This window comes from Rhinatrema bivittatum, chromosome 12 (assembly GCF_901001135.1).
Source record: "Rhinatrema bivittatum chromosome 12, aRhiBiv1.1, whole genome shotgun sequence".
NCBI lineage: Eukaryota > Metazoa > Chordata > Amphibia > Gymnophiona > Rhinatrematidae > Rhinatrema > Rhinatrema bivittatum.
The window spans coordinates 40,859,597-40,881,946 of NC_042626.1; the positions used below are offsets into that span (position 1 = coordinate 40,859,597).

Below are 22,350 nucleotides of genomic sequence, written 5' to 3' on the forward strand. Positions count from 1 at the left end.
TCTGCTGAACGCACCTTATTACATCAGCCACTTACTGCCTTCTGTCCCTGTAAAGAAATGAGAAAGGAGCAAGATGTGAAGGGAGCAAGCAGAAGCTGTGGGCATTGATATGCAAATCAACCACTGACAGACAAATGGTGTGTTCCCAGGAGTGGAACCACCTGAGTTTGGAGTTAGAGAAGGAGGCGGGGCCAGACTAGCAGAGCTTGTTTCACAAGGGAGAGCAGTTTGGGAGGGGTATTTGTCTAAGGGTGAGAAAGACGGGATATTTGTGTGTATAGAGAAAAAAGAGTGACTAAGGTACGGGGCTCACATCCGAGCAGTTCACTAACCACAAAATGAAAAGCCAGATCATGTGAGAGCAGTCCCAGTAGGACCTGACATTGAGCTGGATAGGAGCCATTGTGTCTGGAGTACTTGGCGGTGAATCAGCTCTTGCATATAATCCTCCCTGGAATACAGATCTGACTCAGCAGTGTTGAAGACTCCCAGGAATTATTAGTAGACTCTGAGAAGTCTGTGTGATATCGCTGTGGACTGATCCTTCACTGTGTAGCAGCAGCAGGACTAGGTAAGGGCTCTGTTTAACTCAAGACTGACTTCCCTCTTCAGTACTGGTGTATTACTTATGTTTCACAGGAGTGTGTGTATAAGCTTTGTAAAATGTTAAATGTAGTGCCATCTGGGCCATGGCTGTGTTTAACGCAACCAGTCCCCAATTAAAATCAACATTTGTTCAGATTCTCCACTCTGTGACTGATTTCTTCTGCTCATCTTTGATACCAGTTTTTTATGTTAATAAAATTGCAAGAGATGAATTTGTGATTTTGTAAAGTGTTAACTGATCCCAGCATTTTCAGAAGATTGGCATCAAATGAAAACCCTCCAGAACTAAGAGTTTGGAGCACTTTAAATGAGGTCTTGGTGGCATTATTTTACCTATGTGCAATGCATGGCATCCGATTAAAGCAACCATTTCTTAAATCTTCCTGCTGTGCTGAGTTGGGAAACTGTCTTATTTTTTTCCCTTCCAAATGCTGCTTGTTTTCTTTGTGTTGATGGCTTTGAGACGGATTAAAGAGAATAACAGGGATGGTCAGCTGACAAAGTCAAACTCGGTCAAAAACTATTCCATGTAAGCTTTAAAGGCAGTGTTATAAATGGAAGCTTGCAGAGAGGGCTTAGTTTACATTCCCTTTTCCCCACCTCTGGTGGGGCTTAATCAAAAAGGGCTTTTCCCCGTTCAGTGCCTATGGGGAATGCATACCTTGAATAAGGAAAGCCTCTCTGTGTTTTGGATGAGTATTTGTTGCTTCTTAGGGAAGCCAGACAAGGGATATTCTTAGATTATTGTTTACGCCGGTTGCAGATATGCCACTAAATCTGCAAAACATTCAAGGACCTAGGTCACAGAAAGGCCTCCTCCGTTTTAACAGAATCTCATTTTTAAGTTGTATTTAAATATTGCTAATCACAAGTTAGCTATGCTGTAATGGTCATATATTACACTATAATAAATCGAGACACCCATCATAGAAGAGAGTACATTTGAAATAAGTTGTTCTGTATATATATATATATATATATATATATATATATATATTGTTTTGTTTTCTTCTGGATGTAGCTGTTGGCCAGGAACTGCTTGGCTGGGCCTAACAGGGAACATGAGATTGAAAAAGCCTAGTAAGAGATTTTGAGAACAGAAAAAAAAATCTTTATTGTTGTGAAAGCTGTGTGTCACTATAATAAGGTGTTATATGCCCTCAGGAAAGTAATTCAGTATAGCTAACATTCAGATCCACTATGACAAAATGCACAGAAGACCTGAGTTAAATTCCCAGGTCTAGCTTCATCCAGCCACCAGGAACTGGAGATGCTGAGAGGCAATATTCACACCTCCTGAGGGGCAGATGCAATATCATACGCAGTTGAAAGAGCGCTCGTACTGAACGCACGTTTTCCTAAAACGTGCACATCCACCTCTCCTGGGCACTCAATGCTATATTTAAATGATTTGCCGCGTTAGGGAAAATTGTGTGTTCCTAGTGTTCAAATGCATCGGGCGCCCAGGAGACACGGTTCTGCACCCGTAAGGGGGGGGGAAAGTAGCAACAGATCCTCTGCAACCAGTCAGATTCTCCAGGCTCGAGAGGAGGCTGTGTGTATCCTGTGACTATGGCATGGAAGTCCTGTACACACCTTACTAATGGGGGCGGGGGCTGTAACAGTACATCGCAAAAATTAGGAACAAATTCCATGCACCAACGTGATCTCCATTTTTAATAGTTAAAACAGCAAGCCCCCAAAACAAAGAGGAAAAAAAACCAAAAACCAGAAGCAACTATTTCTGGAAGTCGATTGCTCTGATTTTTGGAGCTGGAAATAAAATGTAAATGAAACCAAACTGAGGCGCTGCACGCATGCGTCCCCTGATACTTTAAACTGGAGACCAATTGGGAGGGAGGGAGAAAGTCCATCCATAACCCTCTCCCCAACATCTCTCAAGCAATTGTTGATTGAAGAGCAGGAATCCTCTGTAGCACAGCCATGCGGCGCTGTGCATGCACCTCTCGCCCCTGTCTAACAGACTTGCAAGCTGCATTGAAGTGGTAAACCCCTCTGAGTACAGGTCATGCGGAATGACTTAATGACAGCTCTGGGGCTAGTGTTAAGTTTGCCAAGTTAATGAGAGTGTGTTGGGCGCCGGGAGATTTTCTGCATCTGGGGTAATAGCTAATAGCCTCATCTACATGGGATTTACAGATGATGAGTGCTATTGGCTACGCATTTGTTTGCATGCACTAATCCCATTTATTGCATCGAGTGTAAATCTAGCATGTCTAAAACGTGGGCTAGGCTGAGCGCACTTTATTGCATCAGCCCCTGATTGTGGTATATGAAAGAGAATACCCAACTATCACATCATAACAGCACATATGGCTGGCATTGAGGGTACCTGCATTTTAGGACCAGCCCCCTAAGGACTGTCACTTCAGTGATGAATTACAGAGGGAAGAGGTTGAAGGAATAAAAATGAGAGAGGGGAAACCTCAGCTGCAAGTCCGGATTTTGATTTAATTAATCTCCTTTCCAATTCTCGAGACAAATTACAATTCAGGTAGGTCCCTTCCCTAGAGGGCTTACAATTTAAGGGGACACCTGAAGCAAGGGAGGATTAAGTGACCTGCCCAAGGTCACAAGGGGCATCAGTGGCAGGATTTGAACCTAGACTTCTCTGATTCTTTTAATAACCACTGTGACTAGGCCAAGCAAATGAAAGCTGTTGGTGCTATAACTCTAGTTGGGGCAGGTTCAGATTTAGCTGGAAGCTCAAGAATCAGGAGGAAACTCATGAAATGCTCTTTAAATTGACAAGTACTCTGTAGGTATTGTGATTCCTTGATATGTTTGCCCTAACATGATGGGTACCCTAGTAGCAGGACCAAGGAGGAAGCTGAGCAGAGATTGAATGGGATCTCTGGCATATACTAATTAACAAACTGAATGGACACAAATGGGCCTTAGCCTCTGAGATATCTTTCTAGAAAGGGGGAGTATGACACTAGTTTTAAATCCTCCTGTTAAAAATATTTTTCAATGAAATATACATCTTGATTGCTGTAGAAATTTTGATGCCTATGATGATGTGTTTTGCTTGTAGGTTTAATGATGGCTAATTATACTCTAACCCCTCCTCCTAACCAGCGGAAACAGTTAACTTTCTTTTGTATTGTGAGGAAATGGATGACACTAACTATTAAAGGGGCTTGGTTCAGGCTGGATGATTTCAAGCAACTTTATTTTTATACTGCTTGCACACTCCATAAAAAGTACTGTGAATTATTTATGCTTTGTGATGATGACAGGTCTTGAGTCATAATGGAGAGGAATGCACCATGCACTGATAGTGATTAAAATCTGAAATGCGTTTGTAACTATAAAACTATTTCACTTGCTAAATGCTTTTGTTTAACATGGGTGTTCATTCAAAAAAAAATTTCTTCGTTTTGTTTTCTCTTTTGTTTGCCCTGTTATTTTTTTCATAGCATTTTTTTCTGACACGCATGTTAATAAAACTTAATATGCACTAAAATGGTTTAGATGTGCATTAAAACCATTTAGTGTATGTTTAGAAATTTAATATGTGCTAAATGAAACAAAATAAATGACAGTGCATCCCTATACAGCAAAGTTGCAAAACTCCCAGAACTTTTATATGCTGTACTTATTTTATTGGTAGCTATCTTCCTTATACTATGGAGTCAGTCTACATCCTGTTTTGCATGGTTCAGTTCCCCTGTCCTCTGTTTTGATATCTCCTTTCCCTCCCCCATGCCTTTGTTTATTTCCACTGGATAGTCTTCCTTTTCCTAGGAAGATGGAATACAAAGAAACATTGTGGGCCTCCCTTTATTCTGAAAACCTGTGGGAACCAAGAGGTCATCCTGGGAATTTGTACCCCTGAGCTACTAACATTTTTTTCCCCCCTTCACTTGGGTCCAGATCTGTTTTTAGGAAATAAGATGGTATCTACCAAGGTATCTCAAATAGTATAACATTTGGCCGGCCGCAGGGAGGTCCCGCGACTGGCTGCATTCGCCCCAGCTTGCTGTCATCCCATTCCCACGCCATGCTTCCTCCAGGACGGCAAGAACATCGAAAGCCATTGCCTTCCTCCCTCCACCTCTAGGTGCGCATGTGCTGCCTCTTCATCGCCCTGCCTTGTTGTTCTGTCTCTTGTTCCAGTACCTTGTCAGGCCTTGTCTGTCTCTGACTCCTGGTTCTGATCGTTGCTTCAGATCGGACTACTGTCTTGCCTGCTGCCTGATACTGACCTCTGCTACAGACAGCAACTACTCCTTGGACCTTGGCCTGGATTCAGATACTGATACTTGCTGCCTACCCTGACCTGGGCCTTGACTAGGAATGTTTACTTGCTGCCAACCCTGATCTCTGCTCATAACCTGACTCTCATCTGACCGCTCCTTACAGGACACTCACCCAAGCCCTGCCAGCCCCTGGAAATCAAGGCTTAACCTGCAGGGAGCAGGGCTGGTATTGAAGTCCCAGCTCCAGTTCCAGTAAGGATGTTTCCACCAGCTGTCAGTGTGGGCCTAATAGGTTCACCTACTAGGCTGTGTCAACCATGCCACAGCCAAGGGCTCACAACTCTGACAAATGGCTAGGATAAACTGTGGTTTTATATCAAAATATGATTTAAGCACTCAAAGAAGTGATATTCTGTCTCTTGAGCTTAAGAAAAAAGGAGTTAAGTCATTCCAAGGTAGGTCATCAAAGCTCAGTGTAAATTAACAAATATCTGTTTTCTAAGGACCAAATTTTAAAAGTATTGCTCATGCTAGAAAGCCCATCTACACGCGCATGTGGGCTGAGCGTGAGCTACGCGTATTTTAAAAGCCAGAAGTTACGTATGTGTATAACATGCGCGAGTAACAAAAGGAGCCGAGTTGGCTGGGAAACTTACACTTGTAATTCTGTATTTTTTAAAACCAGAGGCTGGATCGTGTGATGGCTTGTTAGCTGCGTAACTTCACTGCTGCACCTGATATGGGCGCCTCCACGCGTGTGTTAAAATTGGCCTGTAAGAATCAAGCAACATATAGCAACTGCTGGTCAGGTATACAAAGAACAACGACCCATCATCAAACAAACTCACAGCAACATAAACATGTCCAAATCTGTACACCTCCACCTCCTGAAATCCCCCCCCCCCCAATAACCCTTACGCCAGTGACAAGGACGAAAATATGCATATTGCTCAGTTGTCATTAGAAATTCACAAGGAATTTACAATATTACTCCACCCTCAGAAGGAGCAGGAATGAGGATGGGGCAACCCTGCTTCATACCTAACAGGAGAGGAAATTGCTTGGTAATAACCCCATTTTGAATAACTGCAGCTGTGGGACGTTCATAGAATAGATGGCTCCCTTCCACAAAAGGCCACTGGAACCCCCATTTCTCTAACATAAAAAATAAAATATTCCGAGATAAATGATTAAATGGTTTTTCAGTATCAAAACTGATAACCACGGATCCACATTTGCTATCATTTCATACAAATAAATTCTTAGTCTCCATACATGTCAGTAGCCTATGACCTGGAAGTCATATCTGCTTAGGCTTTTATTTAGAATGACTTCGTTTTTTTATTTGAAATTTTTGACCTAGTAGTTCCTCCTTTCTTCTTTTTTCCTTCTAGCTCAGTCAGAACCAAGGGTGGGATCCAGTGGCGTACCTAAAGTATTTGGTACCCAGGATGCATACTTCCTTTGGCATCCCCCCCAGGTTCACTTCTCTGTCCCCCTGCTTCTCCCAGTTCACTTCTCTGTCCCCCCTCCCCTCCAGTGATCTCCGTTTTTCCCTCTCTCACACACAAAGCACACAGACATGCTCTAACACACAGACACACACACACGTTCTCACACACACACACACACAAACACACTCTCTCACGTCCTACCCCGCTCTTCATCAGAAGAACAGCAGCAGCAGCAGCTTCCTCCTTCAGCCCCTGTGACAGGGGGAGACTCTTCATTTTTCTTGAGGCCGCGCGGGGGCTGCTGTGGCTCTGCTTCCTGCACCTACGGTGGGGAGAGTGGCAGCACTGTTGCTGCTCCACGTGCATTCAAACATTTGCTCTGACAAAGTCTGAAATTCCTTCTGTCTCTGCAGTTTTTTCATCTCACAGAAACTAGGTCTGGAAATCAAACCCAGATCTCCTGCCCAAAGAGGTTGTTAGCCACATAAAGATTTGGGTCTCCAAAGACTTGGAAGTAAAGAGGGGAGCACTGTTCCACATGCATGTGCACCTTTTGCTATTTCAGTTCCCCCCTCTCACATTTAAAATTGCATAGTCAGCAGTGGCAACTCTTTAAAGGGAACAAAAAGTTGTCAAAAAGAATTAGGGAACGGGCCTAGGAACATCCAATACCCGTGCTCCTATAATTGAGCTAGCCAGCGTCACATATTAATCCACCCCCAGTGAAAAGAGATTGTGCAAAGATAAAGCCATATGCAGCCTGCTCACACTGTCATCGGACAATGGGCTAGTCATTGTCTAATGATACAATGAGCAGGAAGGGGGGAAACAAAAGCCAAAGATGAACATTCTGATTTCACAGAGTGATAACTGAGAGTGTAATATGATTCCAACTAGAAAACTGAGGAAATTCAGAATGGAAAAGTGTCAGCACACAGGCATGTACGGCATTATCTACTGTTCTAAATATGACCTTCAGTGGTGTAAAATGCTTTAATACTTTATTAAAGAGGCATTCAGTAGTAAATCAATCCAACAATTAAAATCCAAATAGTAAACAAGGCATTTGTGAACTTGCGGCAGTCATGTTATGGGTGTTTATGTAATACATTTTTTTTAATTTCACGCTTTGCCATCAAAAGGCTCTTGAAGCATGTTAAAATCAATAAATTACCAAATCTATACAATTCAAACTTATCAAGGAAAGAAAACTACCCATCGACCCATATACAACCTTCATTCAGGCCCCCTATTCAGTACCCCACCCTCGTTCCTAATTAGCCAGCCCTAATCCATAATAAAATAAAATGTTGAGAAACATACTATAAAACAGAACCAGTGTTGGGACCGGTTCTGTTCAGTATCTTTATTAGCGACATTGTGGAAGGGATAGCAGGTAAAGTTTGTCTATTTGCGGATGATGCTATGATCTGCAACAGAGTGGACACGCCAGAAGAAGTAGAGAGAATGAGATGTGATTTAAGGAAGCTTGAACAGTGGGTGAAGATATGGCAGCTGGGATTCAATGCCAAGAAGTACAGAGTCATGCAACTGGGGTGTGGTAATCTAAAAGAGCTGTATGTGATGGGGGTGAAGGGCTGTTGTGCATGGAACAAGAGAGAGACCTTGGGATGAAAGTGTCTAGCGAACTGAAGACGGCGAAGCAATGTGACAAGGCGGTAGCAAAAGCCAGAAGAATGCTGGGCTGCATTGAAAGAGGAATAACCAGTAAGAAAAAGGAGGTGATAATCTCCTTGTACAGGTCCTTGGTGAGGCCTCATTTGGAGTACTGTGTTAAGTTCTGGAGACTGTATCTCAAAAGGGACAGAGACAGGATGGAAATGGTCCAGAGAAGGGCAACCAAATTGGTGGTGGGTCTCCATCAAATGACTTATGAGGAGATGTTGAAGGTCTTAAATATATATACCGTGGAGAAGAGGAGGTGCAGGGGAGATGAGATGCAAACCTTCAGATACCGGAAAGATTTGAATGATGCACAATCATTGACAAACCTTTTCCTTTGGAAAGAAATCAGTAGAACTTAGGGGTCATGAAATGAAACTCCAGGGAGGACAACTCAGAACCAATGTCAGGAAATATTTCTTCACAGAAAGGGTAGTTAGTTTTTGGGTACTTGCCAGGTTCTTATGGCCTGGATTGGCCACTGTTGGAAACAGGATGCTGGGCTTGATGGACCCTTGGTCTGACCCAGTATGGCATTTTCTTATGTTCTTATGTTCTTAGATGCCTGGAATGCCCTTCCAGAGGAGGTGGTGAAAACAAAAACAGTAAAAGATTTCAAAGGGGCATGGGATAAGCACTGTGCATCCCTTAAGGTTAGAGGATGGGAATGAAGAAAAGAGTACATGGGGGTAACTTGCTGATGTGGCAGTTACTACCCTTAACCAATAAGCCTTATGCTGTTGATGCGTCTCCATCATTGCTCTCTGCTTCATAGGCAGGGGGGAAAGAGGAAAATGGAAATTAGATTCAGACAGCAACTAACAAAGACATTGAATTGCACAGTCTGGGAAAACAAATAAGCATGGGAGTAACTTCTGATACGGCAGTTACTACCTTTAACCAATAAGCCTTAATGCTGTTGATGCATCTCCATCATTGCTCTCTGCTTCAGTGGCAAGAGGTAATGAGAAATTGGACTCAAACAGCAACCAACAAGGGCCCTGACTTAGACAGTCTGGGAAACTGATAATTATAAAGGTGGCTTGTATGGCCAGTGATTACTACCATAAACTTACTGGGCAGACTGGATGGACCATTTGGTCCTTTTTTGCCATCATTTCTATGTTTTTATGTTTCTGTTCAACCAACCCAAAAACTCTTATTCTAAAATACATCTCAAGTCAAGGTGAATGCTTTAAAATAGCGTCTTAGCCACCTTAGGGCTTTGTAAAAGGGAAACACATGAGAGAATTAAAAAGAAAACAAATTCAGAATTTCTTGTGGCAAGCAACAATATCCTGAATTGAACTAAATTCTTGAAAGTTGTATTGCAGTTCTGTTGAGTTAGACCTCTTGTAGTTCTCCATGCTGGAACAGAAAGTAATTTACTTTCAGTAAGTCTAGACTATGTCACAGGTGACATCAACCAAACATATATCATTGTTTGCATTGTCTTTGTCTTCCTTTTTCAGAGATTGCCTGCTCCCAGAGCTGCTGGAGAATTGCTGATGAGCTGTTGAAAAGATTTCAGGCTTGAACATAAAAGTATAAATCTTTTTAAATTTGCAGTGCACAAGGTGGGCACTGCTACTTATTAGGTGACAGAGAAAAGCCGGGGGTGGGAGGGGAATAAGGTGATAGATCAGGAAGGGAGGTAGAACTGCCTAGGGCAGCCGTAAGCTGGGCAGAGAGGCAAATAGCAGCCTAGGGTGGCAGAGGAGTAGGACCAAGAGGAGAGGAAGGGGTAGAAGAGAATTGCAGGCACTGGTGAACGGCACTAGAATCGAGAGGGGGGAGATGGAGGGAGGTAGGGAAGAAGGATTTCAGGAGGGGAAGAGTGCGAAGATTAGGTGTAGCTTCTGTAGGCCTACTTAAACATCCAAGTTTTGAGTTTTTGTTTGAATTTTTTAGGACATTGTTCTTGGCGCAGTTCGGAGGGCATAGTGTTCCATAGTGTGGGTCCAGCAATGGATAGTGAGCGTTCTTTCATGGAAGTAAGGTGGGTGAGTTTAGGTGATGGAGTTTGTAAAGTTGCCAAGTATTGCAATCTGGTGGGTCTGTTGGTGGAGCGGAACTGTAGGGAGACGCTAAACCAATGCATATTAGTGTTGTGAAGAGCTTTGTATATGAGAGAGAGTATCTTGAAATTAATCCTGGCGGATATTGGGAGCCAGTGAACTTTTTTGAGAATAGGGGTGATATACTCTTTTCTGCGTGTGCTGGTCAGGATGCGTGCAGTGGCATTTGGAAGGGGGGGCTATGGTGTTTTTGGGAAGGCCTAGGAGGATACTGTTGGAGTAGTCAATTTTGGAAAGAATGATGAATTGTAGTACTGAGCGGAAGTCATTGAGATGCAGTAGGGGTTTTAGTTTTTTTAGGGTGTGGAGCTTGAAATAACATTCTTTTAGTGTGGGTGTTGATGAATTTTTTAAAATTGAATTGGGTGTCAAAAGTGATGCCTAGGTCATGTATGTGTTGAGAGAAAATGATGGTGGACGGGAGAGTGTTGGAGGGGGTGAGGTTAATAATGTTGTGTTGGGGTGTAATAATCATGAGTTTTGTTTTATTGGTGTTAAGGGCTAAGTGGAAATTGGTAAGGAGATTGTTGATGGCGGAGAGGGCAGTTTCCCAGGTATTAAGGGCTTTGGATAGGGAGTCATTGATGGGAATAATTATTTGCACATCATCTGCATATATGAAGTTCGGGAGACTGAGCTCTGAGAGGAGGTGGCAAAGTGGCAGTAGGTAAATATTAGAGTGTGGAGGAAAGGGAGGAGCCTTGAGGCACACCACGTGTGATGTTGATCACCTTGGATTCACTGGTACCTATTTTGACTTTGTATTTTCTGTTGCTTAGGAAGGATTTGAACCAGAGCAGTGGGATTCCAGAGATGCCAATTTCAGTTAGCCGTTCAATTAGAATGTTATGGCTAATGGTATAGAAGGCTGAGGAAATGTCGAGTATGGCCAGAATGTATGATTGCCCTTTGTCTAAGCCTTTAAGGAGGTAATCAGTAAGGGTGGTCAACAGTGTCTCCATACTACAATGTTTGCAAAAGCCATGTTGAGATGCGAAGAGGAGGATGTGTTGTTCTAGGTAATCAGTTAGTTGTCGGTTAACAGTTTTTTCAAGAACCTTTGCTATGAAAGGTAAGTTGGATATGGGGCGGTAGTTGGCCAGGTCAGCTGTGTCCAGTTTGGGGTTTTGGTTTTTTTTTTATTATTATTATTTATTTATACATCTTTTACAGATATTTTTAGACAATATACATTGCAATGAAAGGTCCACTTTTAAATACATAATCATCTTATTCAAAATACAATTAAGGAAATTATAGTCAAAAGCATCAAAAGGTTTGGGTTTTTTAAGAATCGGTTTGATGATAGCTTGTTTAAGGAGAGTAGGCACAGTTCCCAGGGTGATGGATCTGTTATGGGTTGGGCTATTGTGTTGGGAGGGATTTTTGACAGGAGAGATTTGGTGGGAATTGTGTCTAATAGATGTAAGGATGGTCTCATTTTCTTGAGAATTGCTTCTATTTTTGTGGAGGCAGTGGTCTCAAAGGTGTTTAGGTTGGCATTGTGGATTTTAGGGAGGGCTTTGATGGGTGATGTGGTATTAGGAAATCATGTTGTGAGTTTAGTTATTTTATCGTGGAAGTACTGTGCAAGTTCCTCGCATTTTATTTTGGCTACCTCGCTGGGGATGGGTGTTGTCGAAGTTTTAGTAAGATCAGACGCAAATGAGGAAAGGGCTCTAGGATTAAATTGTAGGTCATGGATTCTTTACGCATAGAAGTCTCATTTGGTTCTAAGAATGTGTTCACGGTAAGAGTGTAGGAGGGATTTATACTTTGCTAATTGCGTGGGCGAGGATTCTTTGCGCCATTTCTTTTCTTGAGTTCTCCGATTGTGTTTCATAGTTTTTAATTCTGGGGTGAACCAGGGTTTTTTTTATGTTAAGTGCTGGGTTTATTTCTTTTGTTCTTAATGGGCAAATCTTGTTGGCGATATTGCTGGTGAGGTGGTTCCAAGATGATAGGGCAGATTCTGTATCGGTTAGGTCAAGTTTTTTAAGCTGATCAGAAAGGGCATCTATTAAATCATCCCTGGTGCAAGGTTTTCTAAAAGTAGATGGTTGTTTTTGCGCTTGACCTGGAGACAGTGTTTTTTATGGAGCAGGTAGTACGAATGAGGAATTGATCTGACCAAGGGACTGGAATGTAAGAGTGAGGAAGGAGTGAGGAATTTGTGAAGATTAAGTCAAGGGAGTGGCCTGCTTTGTGAGTGGGGTTTGTTATGATCTGTTTGAATCCAATGGCGTTGAGAGAAGCCAAGAATGTTTCGCAGGTGGGTGATAGAGGGAGGGCGTCTACATGGAGATTAAAGTCTCAGGATAATGGCAGGTGTGTCAAATTTTATATTAGTGGCTATAAATCCGATAAGGGGAGAAGGATCCGTGTCAAGTATACCTGGTGGTGTGTAGACTAAGCAGATTTGCAAGTTAGGGGATTTGAGCAAACCAATTTCAAATTTGGGGGGGGGGGGAGGTTGACTGATTGCGGTATCAGCTTGAAATGTTTTTTTTGCGGCGAGTAGTATACCTCTGCCTCTTTTCTTGGGTCTGAGTTTTGAGAAGATATCATAGGTGTGGTTAGGGAGTTGGTTTAGAAGGACTATGTCAGTATCCTTAAACCAGGTCTCTGTTATGGCACAAATGTCCGGTTTTTCATTGAGTATAGGGGATTTTTTGGTTAAGGTTTGTGAGTTTAACTAGCATAAGTGTGAATGTTGCGAGACCCAGGAGTTGAGTGATTGGATTTAGCATGATTGGTAGTAATGATCTGGGCTGAGAGCAGGCGTGGGTAAGGTAGGGTGCGTTGCGTTTGGGGTTGTGGTGTCTGATTGTCGGTATTGGATGCGTCAGCATGTTTGAAGTGGTGGGTTCTATGACCTGTCTTATATTGGTGGGAGTTGAAGGCACGTCAGAAGAGTGGTGGGGAGTGGGTTGGGGTGAGAGGTAAGGGAGGGGCAGAGAATGGTCTGGGGGGTATTGGTCTCTTGGCTGAGGAGAGAATGTCTGGTGCAGGGTGGCCGGTGCTACCACTGTGGATATCCTGAAAATCTGATTGGCTAAGTGTCTCCCCAAGGACTGAAGTTGAAAACCATTGTAGGATGGTATAACACTGAGTTGTTTAAAAAAATACCTATGGTTATACCAGTATTCTACATAAACTTTCAGGGCAATTTTGAAAAGGTATTTACCTGGATAAAATGTCCTGACTGAAAAATATTCTTCCTTAAATGGGATTAAAAGTATGCGCGACTGCCATAGTGCATGCACCTGTAACTGCATCATAAGGAGGCATTCCTGTGAGCATGTTGAAGTCAGGGGAGGAAACTAACACACGTGCATAGGATTTCCTAAAGTATGTACACTATTTTATCCTCACCTGGCCACCTGTGCAAAGATCAGTTGCATTTAAGACATGTACGTGTACCACTTCATTTTCAAAGGAAAGCAGCATGGGTTATTTCCCTTTGAGAATTGGTTCAATATATACGCAGGTTAAAATACTCCCCCCCCCCCCCCCCCCCCCCCCCACTGGGGCTTTGAAAATTGTCCCTTATACAGTTTAATTTGTATAACAACTTGAAAACAATGGTATCCTTACCAATGTGCCACAAACACAAGAAAGTTAGAAAAGGTAATGTGAATGTAACCCCATGAGCCAGTCTCAATAAATAAGCAGTTGATGTTCTTAAGACATTCTATGAGCTGGTGTTTTAGAAAAATTATGAGCCCTTCAACATTTTGCTGCTCTTGGTGGCGGGCTGCCTGATGAGAAGACAATATCAAGAGACAACGTAGGCTGGAAGGAAAGATGGAGAGTGTTGGTTTATTACTTGTTTACCAAATTTATCAATCCACAAATTGAGCATGAAATATAAATATACCAAGAAACTATGGGTCAGTGACAAACAAGTACACTGTAAATGTGACAGATATGGGTTAGGTGCTCGGGCCTGTATCCGGGTCAAGACCCCGGCATCAGGACCTGGCACTGGGCCCCAGCATCAAGCCTGCACCAGTGCTATGATGTCAGATCTCCGATGGATAAGGGGACTGAGAAGTTTCCTGGCCCAGGCAAAATTTTGGGGGTTTCGGCTGAGGCCCTGGCATCAGGCCCTGGACTAGGGTGAGACCCCTGCATTGCACTTGGCCTAGGCCATGGCCCCTGCTTTGGGCCTCAGCCTGTTCCCTAGGTGAGACCCTGCCCTTGGGCCTAGGTCCAGCAGATGACTTTTTGTTTTGTTTTCAAAACAAAAAGTGAAAACCAATGAAATTTTATCGAATTTTCAATCATTTTGAGAACGAAATGAAACTAAATAGGAAATTTTAAAATTTCCTATTTCGTTTCTCCTGAATACATATCTCAAAGTGTCACCATTATATGTAAAAACAATCAATGTACCTACCCTTCCTGCCCACACCCAACCCATATCTGTTACATTTGCAATGCACTTGTATTTCATTGACCCATAATTTCTTGTTATATTTATTTATCCTTCGTGCTCAATCTGTGGATTAAAAAAAATTAACAATCACTGTTGGGTCTTCTCCGTAGCCCAGGATATAGCCCTGTCCATTATGGTACCAGAGACATGAGCAGTGGTGATTTTCTTAAAAAATAAAAGAGAAAGATACCACATGAGGGCTAAGAGTGAAATCCACTTTCCACTCCTGTGCCAGTGAGTAAAAGGAAGTAATTTGCAGCAGTTCCAAAAGGTTCTAGCTTGGTGACCTAGCAGAAAATCAGCACTGCACATGAGTGTGAGTCTTCTCTCTGGGGCTGGTGGAGCTCAAGCATGCTATGGAGGTGATCTGCTTGAGCTCTTGAAGATTTGGAGACTTCCCTCCAGATTGACAAGGAGTCCAGAGTTGCTTGGGTATGCTGTCTGAGTGGGGTATAGGCTTATAAAGATGGAAAAATGTGTGCTGAGAGATAATGCCTGTGAGCAGGTTAGATTCAGTTATGGCCTGTACAATGTCCCCAGAAGTATTCCTTTTGGAGTATGGGTGGGTCCCAAGGTTATGGGGAATTATTTTGGGTGCTCTATTGTAGATATTGTACTTTACTTATTTGTAAGCTTTCAAATGTGTATAACCTATTTTAGTCCTGTTCTGTAGTCCGCATTACAGGGGCTCACCCCTTCTTCCCCTGCAACTGCAGAATATAAGCACTATATTAAATTTTATTTATTTCAATGCAGTCCAGCAGGATTGAAAAATGATCTATTTTTTTTTAGTTGCTGTAATACATTACTGTCAAGAGAGGGAAGGTAATTCAATTTTACAATTTCCCTTGCTGCTCTTCAAACCCCCGTATCGCCTTCATAGTATGCATGTCAACCTCTTTTGTGTTCAAAGTATGGTAACAAAGAAGGGTGTGCATCTTCAAAATCTAGGTTATAGTAGGCCAGGTAGCATAATGATATGAAAGCTTATATACTGTTGAAACCAAATTCAAATATTGTAAGTACCTTAGGACAGAATTACCTTACCAGTGATCATACTTATTCTAACTTTGAGAAGCTGATGAAGACCATACTATATCTGTATTTTATTTTTGATTGAACTAGGGAGCTGGGCAATAAGAATAAGAAAGCAATCTGCTTTCTTTATAATTTTGAATAGGATTCTGCCATATTCTGTTCACAGGATTATTTATTTTTAAAAGTTCATATTCTTTTTTTAATGCATTTTGCTTACAGGCTTGAGGGCTACAGTACAAGTACATTTTTAATAAATGCGAAACATACTATATGTAGTGAGTGAGAGCATCAAGGAAAGCTAAACAGTTCTAGATACCCAACTTCTGATCAACTCTTAGACAAAAAGAGACTGTATATAAAACCTTTCAATTTATTATAAATCACAGGATTTGTGGCGAAGAAAAGATTCAAGTGATAGTTCATTTTCTTTCCTCCCATTTATGGTAATGAAACTCCAAGTATATACTGTAAAATGCAGAGGGAATATCCTTGTGCACAAGACTCTGCTTTCCATAAGAAGTATTGGAGTGTTGATATCAGACTGTACTTGGAATGGCAGATTTTTTTATATGTGTCAATTGATCTTACCTGCCTTCTTCCACTATTTTATTATATGTATAATATGTCAGTTTTCAAAGGGTTTAGGACCTAATTTAAGAACGGGCTCTTTTGAAAATTTAGCAGTGAGAATTCCTAAATTTGGATTCCCAGTTTCACTTGCTCCTAAATTTTGGGGCCTATAAAACAATGACCCAAGAAACAAGACGGTAAACAGTCTAGAAAAGCCACGAGGTGAAGAAAACAAAAGCTAGACCAAAGCCTTGGAAAGTTTTTATTAAACAATATTGAAAATGCCCGACTCTGGCCAAAGTTTCGCCTTATGGCTGCATCAGGGGCTCTACAATATAATATGATAAATTAAATTTAATAATAATAAAGCAGATGGCTATGGGGACAGAGTTAGGCAAGGAAAAAATTAGGTGCTTAGCACTGATTTTTCAACTCTAAATCTAGACAAACGATTAACAGGCCTAATTTTAGGATCTTAAATGTAGGTGAATTTTCAACTGAAATCTCCCAAGTTTGGCTGAAAAATAATATCTAAGTTAGGTACTAAATTAGATGCCTACATTTATGGGGCTCAGCTGTTTTGGCAGCTGGGTCTCATGCCAAGAAATACAAAGTCATGCATCTGGGGTGCAGTAATCCAAAAAAGCTATATATGATGGGGGGTGAAAGTCTAATGTGCATAGACTGGGACCTTGGGGTAATGGTGCCTGGCAATCTGAAGGCAGTGAAGCAATGATTGGGTTTCTGTGTGAGAATCTTTGCTTGTATGTTCACTGTAGCCAAAGCAATGCAAAAGTCAGTTCAGGTACTTCCAAAAGAGTTCAGCTGAGCTTTGAGCAAATATGGAACAGACCAAAACTATAATCCCTCTTCATCCAGCCAGACCAGTCTAAATGCAACAAGGTGATGGAGGTAGATATTAACAGGCTTGTTGATATCATCTTACATAGGCTGCTGGGCTGCCCAAAGCCTGCCAGTATTCTCTGTCTTTAGCAGATGGTAGAGAGCAGTCCTGTGCTCTGAGAAGAGACCTAGTTAGGCTGTTTGAAAAGGATGGATTGGTAGGGTAGCGCCTGTGGTGAAAGCGTTTTGTTCACTCCCCCAGTTGAGATTGGCCTTAGACCAGGGAGGCTTCCAAGGGTTTGGTTGGGGCTCCACATTTCATTTTGTGTTGCCCTGTCTCCTCCCATTTTCCTTCCCCCCCCCCCCCCCCCCCCCCCCCACTTCTCTGACTGGACCTCCTAAAAAAAAAACAAAAAAAAAAACCTGGGCTGGTTTTTCATTGTCCCTCTGCCTTGTTAATTTCATAAAGTTAAAAAAAAACAGAAAAAGATTTCTGCACAGAATGGTGTTTTCTTTAGGGAAGCTAAGCTTTATTCAGCAGTACTTCAGACAGCATCACAGTGAATAAGGAAAAAAAAAAAAGCAAACTTCTCCTTTTTCAGGTCCTAGGATATGTAACACAGAGGCAGATATGGGAAGGAGGTCCATTGAATCATGGCTGTGCAGAGAGAGAGAGAGAGGAATCAGTAAGTAGGAGGAGTTATCAGTTCCTGTGGGGGAACTGTTCTGGCAAACCTGGTAGGTGCAGCAGGCTTCCCCGCCAGCGGTTGGTCTGCTGCAGCTGGTTCGGCAACCATTTTGTATGTGTGGCAAGAGGTCTGAATTAGGCCCTCCACTCTAGGATCCTGTGGCAGGAGCCTACGACTTTTTTTCCTTCGGAGCTGAATTAGCTGATGGTTTTTATATTGGCAGCTTAGTCTGCCTGATATTCTTCTCCCCTGCAGCCTGTCAGCATTTCCTTGGACCTTTTAAGATGTTTGCAGCAGGTGTTCTTTTGGGGCAGCATATACCTCAGTTCCTTAACCTGGGATTTCACTTTCCATGGGTAACAGAGATTTCAGGTGATAAGAGGATGAGAAGGTAGGACAAAAATAAGTCATTGTTTCTCTTTTAAGTACCAGTGGGGGACAGTTGGAGTGTTCCCCTGAAGCGGAAAACAAGTTCTGCTGTAGTCAGATCGTTTTATGAAGAAGATGTTAGCGGCGTCGGCCGCGGCAGGCCGTGACCGGGACCAGGTGTCATGGCCGCTGGCTGCGGTCTGCCGCAACTGAGGCAAGGCCGGCGCAGCTAACTACTCACCCGGATCGCCGGGTAGGCTAAGGGTGCCTGCGGGGACAGGCAGCCCTTCTTCTTTTCCCTCTCTTGGCCGCTGCCATCGCCTTGTCGGCAGCGTGCTCCAACGATCCGGCTCCTCCTCCTCTGCCCCTTAGGGCCGCGTGCGCGGCTGAAGAGAATTCTTAAAGGAGCCATGACAGAAAGTGTCATGGCTCCCCCTGAAGCTCCTCCCCCGGTTTCCTATACTTAAGGCAAGGGCTGAGCATTCAGTCCTTGCCTTGGTATTGAGGTTCTTGCCTGAGTGTGTTCCTGGCTCCTGGTTCTTGGTTCTTCTTCCCGCACTTCTGCCCTGCTCCGTGGATTGATTCTTGGCTGCTGACCTCTGGACTGGTGGACGTGTCTTCTCCTGGCTTGATCCTGGTACGGCTTTGGACCCTTCTGTGGTTTGACCCCGGTACGGCTTCGGACCCTTCTCCTGGCTCGACCCCGGTACGGCTTTGGACGCTTCTCCTGCTTTGACCCTGGACTGGACTCGGACCCCGCTGGTATATTGATTCTCGGACTGGCTTTGGACTCTTCTTCGATCCCATCCTCAGACTGTCTCGACCTGCTGGAGGCGCCAGCCGTCTGGAACCCACGACCTGCAGGAGGCACCTGCATCCAGAACTTTTATAGTCCTCAGAGGAGTCGCCTAAGTTCCAGCGGCTGGACCCCTACGGGCTCCTCCTGGGGGGGTCGCGTGCTTCCAGGGTGAAGTCTTCTAGCAAGTCTCTACAGTCCAAGAGGCCTCGCCCTTCGGCGGTAGCCATCTACCTCGACACAAGGGTCCACTTTCATAACAGAAAAGCTGTTCCCCTTAATTTCCTATTCCTTATGGGGGCAAAATATTTCTGAGGGAACAATGGCGGAAGATCTTGAGTCCTCAGAAGATCCCATTTTAACTAATATTTGGAAACCTGTGAGGATTTTCTGTTGCTCTGGTCAGAAAACCTTTTTGGGTTGTTTTGGAAAAGGATTCTCCTGAAGTTAATTTTAAATCATAGATTAGGAATGATTTGATCTGGTGGCAGGTTATTTGATTGTGTCATAGCTGTTGAGGGTCTGAAATGGATAAAGGGTTAGAACGAAATAGTTGATGTAGAACTAAAGGATTTTGGTTGAAACAGGAATGAGTATATTGTTGTTGTGATGCAGCATATGGACATAATTTTGCTTTTACAATACTATGAAGACTCTCTCAGATACCAGTTACTGACATGATGGTATTACTTTAAGAATAACAAAGTAAATACACTCAGCATGAAACACTGTAACCCTTGGAAGCTAACCAATGTCTGACACCTCTTTGTCATTTTTATGTAGCTCATTACACGGTGCATCAAAGAGCTCATTTCCTTTTTATAGACTTTGCTCACTTGGTTTTTCAATACTAATATTCCTTTAAGGACCTTGAAGAATGTTTTGTAGTGCTATGCATTATTTGCTTAATTATATTCTGAAGGTGACAGAATTTATTCCCTGGGATTATGATAACCTGTTCCCTGCATTTTAAAGCAAAATTGCCTGCTTGTGTTGGGTCCAGTTGGGATTCCCAGTAAGACGTATGGCCTATTAGCAATGTCATGCAGAGCAGTGAAGATTAGAGAAATGTTCCATCTTTGCCACAGCATCACCATTGGAGCTGCTGCAATGGTTTATCCCTATTTCGGAATAATAGTGACCCCCCCCTAATATGTCTGTGGATATTTTAGTTTGGAATTGAAAGTGAAGGAGCTTTTCATTTCAGTTCCATTAAGTTTAAACAGAGGCCCAACGTCTTGACTGAGGAGTCTTAGTTAAGAGATTTATTTTCATTCAAACCAGTGGCTAGTAATTTCTCTCTTTTTAAGTTGTTGACTCGTATGATTTTTGTTGAGAGGAAGTTTTATCTACCCTTCCTAATCTAGAGAGAGAAGTGAGTTTTTGAATTTTTCTCAGTCTTCGCAGTGTCTTTCAATCCAAGAAATTGTTTCCTTTCTGACAAACAGGAGGAATGGAATCTATCCTGTATTCTACTTGGGTTGAGCGAGGAGAAAAGCCAGCACACTGGTGTTCACCTGGATAACACAGTAAAGGATGTGCCCACAAGGTACACAAAAGAGAGGAGAAAAGTAGAGAGTTCAAGAGTACACTGTGGATCCTCCGGTATTTTAGTGGCATCCTTAGTGGGATAGTAATGTAATAAATGATGGCAGATAAAGACCAAAAAACTCATCTAGTTTGCCCAGCAGCAATTTTATGAGCATTTACCCAAAGTAGGACAAATTCCCACATGGAACTCAACCTCCAATCCCATTGTGTCCCCTTTAGAGTTGCAGTTGCTGTTCTGTGCAGGTTTCCCCATGCCATTCAGAACCACAGTACAATCGTATTGCTGCTACTCTGGGCTGCAACCGTCACTTAGTGAAGGCTGTGCAGTTCCCTCATTACCATTTTCTTGACACTAGGGATTCGAGAAGAGATGGTGAAGACGAGATGAAAGGAGTGTACATTCACAGATTTACTGCTTTCAGTTGTGGTTGCTACCTAAAGAAAATTGTACCAAGTTCCCTATAACTCATGTTGAACAGCTTCTTCAGTTATTTATGTTGGTACAATATTGGTTCTTAGAGGGGGTTTTTTTTCCCTTTCCTCCCCAACAGAGAATGTACATTGGGGTTATGACAGAGCGAGTTAAGGATTCGGCCCCAGTACTGTGTGTGAACCCTTCAGCTCTGGGATAGGCTTGAGTTGGAGGTTGCCGCTCTAATAGTGACAGACTGTATAAAAAAATATTATTCCAAATGGGTTGTAAAGGAAGGGGAGGATCTCACTTGTGTATTTCTAATTTATTCCACAAATAAGTTTATGAAATTTATGGACTGCTCCAGCCCAGTACTGGCTCTGACTCAGCTGCTTGTCTAACAGATGACTCAAGAGCAATACAAGCCAGAATGTCTTATGCCTGCACTCTGGCCCCTCCTAGCCCCTGGTAACGGCAGCAGCAAGTACTGTGGGGGCACTGAGAAAGCTTTGCCCTTCAGTTCTCTGAGGGACTGGGTCCAGGAGGAGGAAGGGTGGCTGCAGAGGTGGAGAGCTTTCTTTGTCCCTGTACCATGTCTTGTCACTGCCGCCATGTTCTGCTAAACAAACAAGATAAGAGCTGGAGGGCTGGGAGGTGGAAGAGAGAGGGAGGCTGTAATGAAAAAGAGAGAAAAAGGAGAGAGATGGAGGGAGGAAGTAGAGGATCAAGAGGTAGAGTAAGGGATTGGGAAGAAGAAAGTAAGAGAAGAGACCTGAGAAGGCTAGAAATGTGGAGGGTAAAGTGGAGGAGAGATGGGTTGAAAGATTCTCAAGAAAGATGGAGGGGCAGGAGAGAGAAGTAGATGGTAGAGAGAGAAGTATAGATGGGATAGAAAAGATGGAGGAATGGGAGAGATACATAGCAAGAAGGAGGAGTGGCAGATGAGAGGCAAGAAAAAAAGGTAAAGATATATATATATAAGGGAAAGGGTGAAAGGGGGAGGCGGCGACACAGGGTTAAGTTACAAAAATCTCTTATTAGTGACTCTGCATCCACAAAGCTGAAGCCAAGCTGGGCTGTGGAAAAGGAGGAACTGGAGGGACGGGCTGGGGGCAGAGATGGAGATACAGAGACAGGAAGAAAGGGAAAATATGCAAAAAGAGGCTGAGCAAATAAAAGGAAGGCAGGGAAATAAGAAAAGTTAGGATGAGGAGAGGGGAAATTTAAGATGAAAGAGATCAAGAAAATAAGGAACTAAACACACAGAAGTTGGGAAAACATTTTCTGTGTGTGTTTTTTATTTTTTGGTTAAAACTGAGATTTTATTTTTTTCTGTTCACATTTAGTTCTCGGAGCCAAACTGGACTCTGACTTGCTTAGCAAACTGTCTGACTTGCACAGCTCTAAAAATTTACTGAGGCTGAAAGGGTTTGGTCATCCAAGCATAGAAAAAAAGGAGAGTATCTGACATTTTCCTAATTTCTTGTTGGGTAGGTTGAATATGCGTGAGATAGATTTGCATGCACACTGCTTCATTTCTGTGCAAATCTATCTCATCCGTATTTATTGAGGATATCTTGCAAACTCAAGCAGT

At 42.8% G+C, this 22,350-nt stretch overlaps 1 protein-coding gene across 6 annotated transcripts in view; it reads left to right on the plus strand.

The window, feature by feature from the left end:
• Positions 1 to 22,350, plus strand: part of ARHGAP32 (Rho GTPase activating protein 32) — a 694,843-nt gene that overhangs the window by 560,478 nt on the left and 112,015 nt on the right. The window contains exon 1 of one of the 6 annotated variants that reach the window (XM_029573158.1): positions 295 to 571. The exons of the other annotated variants lie outside the window; for them this stretch is intronic. The gene's annotated coding sequence lies outside the window, so the exon portion shown is untranslated. Of the gene's footprint in view, positions 1 to 294; positions 572 to 22,350 lie in introns of those variants that run through there. 6 annotated transcript variants of the gene reach the window in all.